Source organism: Nerophis ophidion, linkage group LG02 (genome assembly GCF_033978795.1).
Source record: "Nerophis ophidion isolate RoL-2023_Sa linkage group LG02, RoL_Noph_v1.0, whole genome shotgun sequence".
Taxonomy (NCBI): Eukaryota; Metazoa; Chordata; class Actinopteri; order Syngnathiformes; family Syngnathidae; genus Nerophis; species Nerophis ophidion.
The window spans coordinates 7,838,621-7,844,020 of NC_084612.1; the positions used below are offsets into that span (position 1 = coordinate 7,838,621).

Sequence of the window (5,400 nt, forward strand, 5' to 3'; positions counted from 1 at the left end):
GCCCATACTTGCCAACCTTGAGACCTCCAAATTCGGGAGATGGTGGGGCGGGGTTTGGTGGTAGCGGGAGTGTATATTGTAGCGTCCTGGAAGAGTTAGTGCTGCAAGGGATTCCGGGTATTGGTTCTGTTGTGTTACGGTGCGGATGTTCTCTCGAAATGTGTTTGTCATTCTTGTTTGGTGTGGGTTCACAGTGTGCCGCATATTTGGAAAAGTGTTAAAGTTGTTTATACGGCCACCCTCAGTGTGACCTGTATGGCTGTTGACCAAGTATGCCTTGCATTCACTGGTATGTGACTGGTCCAGCACGCTGTTTGTACGAAAATCGGACATGACGACAGGTTGTAGAGGACGTTAAAGCCAGTGCCTTAAAGGCCTACTGAAACCCACTACTACCGACCACGCAGTCTGATAGTTTATATATCAACGATGAAATATTAACATTGCAACACATGCCAATACGGCCGGGTTTGTTTACTAAATTGCAATTTTAAATTTCGCACCGAAATATCCTGCTGAAAACGTCTCGGTATGATAACGCGTGCGCGTGACGTCACGGATTGTAGAGGACATTTTGTTTCAGCATAGTGGCCAGCTATTAATTGTCTGTTTTCATCGCAAAATTCCACGGTATTCTGGACATCTGTGCTGGTTAATCTTTTGCAATTTGTTTAATGAACAATGGAGACATCAAAGAAGAAAGCTGTAGGTGGGAAGTGGTATATTGCGGCCGGCTTTAGCAACACAAACACAGCCGGTGTTTCATTGTTTACATTCCCGAAAGATGACAGTCAAGCTTTACTATGTAACGGAGATGTCAAGAGAACACGGTTGGATTGGACCACACACACAAAGTACAGTGTATTATGTGTATTAATAAAAAACATTTTACCATTCTGTATTCTGAAGGCGATCAATGTCATGTGCTACTCCAGCATCAATATCCGCAGTGTTCTCCTGACCGTCAGCGTCGGGTTCAAAGCGGTATGGCTCTATCCCTTGTTGCAGTTGGGCCTGGCCGAGTGGTCCTGCCACCACCACGGCTGCCACGGCACCTCTCACAGCATCTTCCCTATCTGAATCGCTCCCACTGCCCTCTTGTCCTTTTTTTTTTTTTTTTAGTCCTTCACTCTTACTTTCCTCATCCACATATCTTTCATCCTCGCTCAAATTAATGGGGAAATCGTCGCTTTCTCGGTCCGAATCGCTCTCGCTGCTGGTGGCCATGATTGTAAACAATGTTCAGATGTGAGGAGCTCCACAACCCGTGACGTCACGCGCACACCGTCTGCTACTTCCGGTACAGGCAAGGCTTTTTTATCAGCACCAAAAGGTGCGAACTTTATCGTCAATGTTCTCTACTAAATCCTTTAAGCAAAAATATGCCAATATGGCGAAATAATCAAGTATGACACATAGAATGGACCTGCTATCCCCGTTTAAATACCCAGATCACATTTCAGTAGGCCTTTAAAAAAGGCACGCCCCCAATATTGTTGTCCAGGTGGAAATCGGGAGAAATTCGGGAGAATATTTGCCCCGGGAGATTTTCGGGAGGGGCACTGAAATCCGTGAGTCTCACGGGAAAATCGGGACGGTTGGCAAGTTGGGCTTTAAGTTTGACACGTATGGAATATGCGGTAGAGTCGGTGCATATTTTGAAAATACTGTACGTCGCAGCCATTCATAGGTAAAAATATTAGCTTATAAAGTGCAACTTGTTACTAACCTCCATGAACGCCGTCACATCACAACTTTTAACTACACTTTCCTTAATAATGGCCACCATGAAGCATCTGAAAAAAGTCAACACGGACAGCAGCTGGCCTCCTCATGCCCCGTTTACCCGACCGTTCAGCCTCGTTATCAATAATTCATCCAGCTCCTGCGGCTCTGTTCTCTCTCACGCCGCCGGCAGCCGCCTAGAAGGGCTGCGGTGGCAGCGGCAGTCTCAAGCTGCTGGGTGCCAACGTGGCGTCATGCTGGGAATGGCAATGTCTAGTCGCCGTGCTCCATCCGTCACGCGCGGCCAGGCCTTTACTCAAATATTATTAAAAGTCGCAACCTCTCACAGCCATAAATTAGGAGCAAATGACCGCCACCGCCGAGTAATTACACGTCGCCACAGGATGCGAGGCTGAGCATCCTGCTTTGGACACAATGTATGGCGTTACCGGGTAAAGAAAGGTTTATTACAGGACACTCAAAGCAAGGCTGACAAGGAGCGAGGACACGCCCAGGGGCGTAGCACCAAATTCTGGGCCCGACTCCGGAAAAGCCGCCCCCCACACACATGCACCGAAATACAAATTGTTGCATGGATTTGGTTGCAACCAGTTTTTTTTTTAAAAGGCCTACCGAAATGATATTTTCTTATTCAAACGGGGATAGCAGGTCCATTCTATGTGTCATACTTGATAATTTCGCGATATTGCCATATTTTTGCTGAAAAGTTTTAGTATCAATCAATCAATCAATCAATGTTTATTTATATAGCCCCAAATCACAAATGTCTCAAAGGACTGCACAAATCATGACGACTACAACATCCTCGGAAAACCCCACAAAAGGGCAAGGAAAACTCACACCCAGTGGGCAGGGAGAATTCCCATCCAGTGGGACGCCAGTGACAATGCTGACTATGAGAAACCTTGGAGAGGACTTCAGATGTATCATGTTAGACCCGCTCGACATCCATTGCTTTCCTCCTCTCTAAGGTTCTCATAGTCATTATTGTCACCGACGTCCCACTGGGTCATTATTGTCACCGATGTCCCACTGGGTGTGAATTTTCCTTGCCCTTATGTGGGCCTACCGAGGATGTCGTGGTGGTTTGTGCAGCCCTTTGAGACACTAGTGATTTAGGGCTATATAAGTAAACATTGATTGATTGATTGATTGATGTGGGCAACCCCCCCCCCCCCCTTTAGTATAGTAGAGAACATCGACGATAAAGTCCGCAACTTTTGGTCGCTAATAGAAAAGCCCTGCATGTACCGGAAGTAGCAGACGATGTGCGCGTAACGTCACTGGTTGCAGGGCTCCTCACATATTCCCATTGTTTTTAATGGGAGCAATTCGGACCGAGAAAGCGACAATTTCTCCATTAATTTGAGCGAGGAAGAAAGATTTGTGAATTAGGATATTGATAGTAAAGGAATATTAAAAAAAAAAAAAAAAAAAAAAAAAAAAGTGACGGCTTCGGGCGACGGCAGAGTGAGCGTTTCAGATGTAATTAGACACCTTTACTAGGATAATCCTGGAAGATCCCTTATCCGCTTATTGTTTCAATAGTGTTTTATTGAGATTTTAAAGATTGTAAAGACATACCTCGAGGTCGGGTGGCTGCAGTGAACACAAAGTGTCTCAGAGAGAAGCCGAGGAGCCAAGCTCACAGCTGCCGCTGCTGCAGGACGACGATTAATCCACTGATATCTCCGGTAAGATATATATCACAATTTCCCCATCCAAAAACATGCTGGTTGACGTAGAGCAGGGGTCACCATATTTTATTTAATAATGAATAGAGCTAAACAACGTCTGTGCGTCTGTGCTGTCTTCTTCCCTGCTGCACTGTATTTTTTATTTTTATTTTTTATATGCTTTCTGTAGGAGGACAAACATGCCAAAAACGTTCCTGATTGTTAGAAATCCCACTGTTTACATTAAACATGCTCACTGATTAGAGTATTTAGCCCGTGCCATTTTGTCCTATTTTCGGAAGTCTCTGAACGCACCACAGTGTGTTTACATGAACAATTTCCTTGATGCTGCCACAGAAAGATGTGTTTTATGCCACTCCTTCTATGTCGAAATTTGTCCACCAAACATTTTATGCTGGGCGTGAATCCACAAAGGGGAGCTTTGTTGACGTTATTGACTTGTGTGGAGTGCTAATAAGACACATGTGGTCATTGCATGACTGCATGCTGTTTATGCTAGCTGTATGTAAATAATGCATCAGTGTGCTTCGTATTTTAGGTATATTTGAAGTCATTTTATTTGTACTTTGCGTTTCCTTCAACTTCAACAGGCACATTTTTACCTTTGGCCATTCAAAGCCAGTCATTTCCAGGAGTTATCACACCCTCCGAAAGGCCTCCGTTTCAGTAATGTTTTCCAATGTGGTAAAAATGTGTGGAAGAAATAGCTTGCATCAGATGAGGTGGCCGAGTGGTTAAGGCGATGGACTGCTAATCCATTGTGTTCTACATGCGTGGGTTCGAATCCCATCCTCATCGAGCTGACTTTTCTGTACCATGAATTGATTGATATGGACCCCGACTTAAGTAAGTTGGAAAAGTTATTGGGGTGTTTTAATTTAGTGGTCGATTGTATGGAATATGTACAGTACTGTGCAATCTACTAATAAAAGTTTCAATCAGTCAATCAGCCTGCGACACATAGTCATTTTGATAGTAGACCAATATAGCTAATATAGACACTTACATTATGTGTTGCCTTCATTATAAGACTTATATAAGCCTTTACATTTTTTGCGGCTCCAGACAGATTTTAATTAATTTTAATTTTTTTGGTCCAATATGGCTCTTTCAACATTTTGGGTTGCCGACACCTGATCTAGAGAAACACTTTAATCAGGGGAGTCAAACTCCTTTTCATTGAGGGCCACTTCGCACCCTTAGAGGACCGCTTGTAACAGCTAATAATATATGAATTTGCCTCTGCATTTGATTATAATGTATATTTTTTAGGTACACCATGAAAAAAAAAATCTGTACATTTTACACTAACTGGCAACTCAGTCGCCAGAACTTCACTGTAAAAAATACAGTTTTTCTTTTTTTTTCTTTTTTTCTTTTTACATTTACGATAAATGGAAAAACAGCACGACTGGTTTTTTTTAACGATTAAAAAAGTAGCAGCTTAGTCCACCGAATTTTACTGTACAATTTAGGGTGTTTCTTTTTTTGACAACATGTAAATGGAAAAAAAAAACACCACTGTTTTTAAAATCTGGCAACTGAACTGCAATTTTTTTTTACTGTGGCACCGTTTTTCCATTTACAGTAATACACCGGAAAAACAACAAACAAAGACTGGTAGCTTAGTCGATAGAATTTGACTGTAAAAATATAGTGGTAGAGTAAATTTTAATCACGCCCCCCCCCGGGGATTAATAAAGTATGTTTAATTCTGATTCTGATTTCTTGAATTTACAGTAACATGCTGTAAAAAACACTGTACATTTTACTGTAAAGTGCATTGTCATTTTATAGTGCACAATTTGATGGATATCTTACGTTAAAATCATACATCAAGCAGATATTTAAGTATTTAATTTTCTTTAGACAAAAACAGTTTTTTGGATAGTATGATAATATATATATATATATATATATATATATATATATATATATATATATATATATATATATA

The 5,400-nt window shown here is 41.9% G+C and overlaps 1 non-coding gene across 1 annotated transcript; it reads left to right on the forward strand.

Annotated features, from left to right (window-relative positions):
- Positions 1 to 4,159: 4,159 nt before the first annotated feature.
- Positions 4,160 to 4,241, forward strand: trnas-gcu (transfer RNA serine (anticodon GCU)). Its single transcript has one exon. It is a non-coding gene; the product is annotated as a tRNA-Ser (tRNA).
- The last annotated feature ends 1,159 nt before the right edge of the window (positions 4,242 to 5,400 follow it).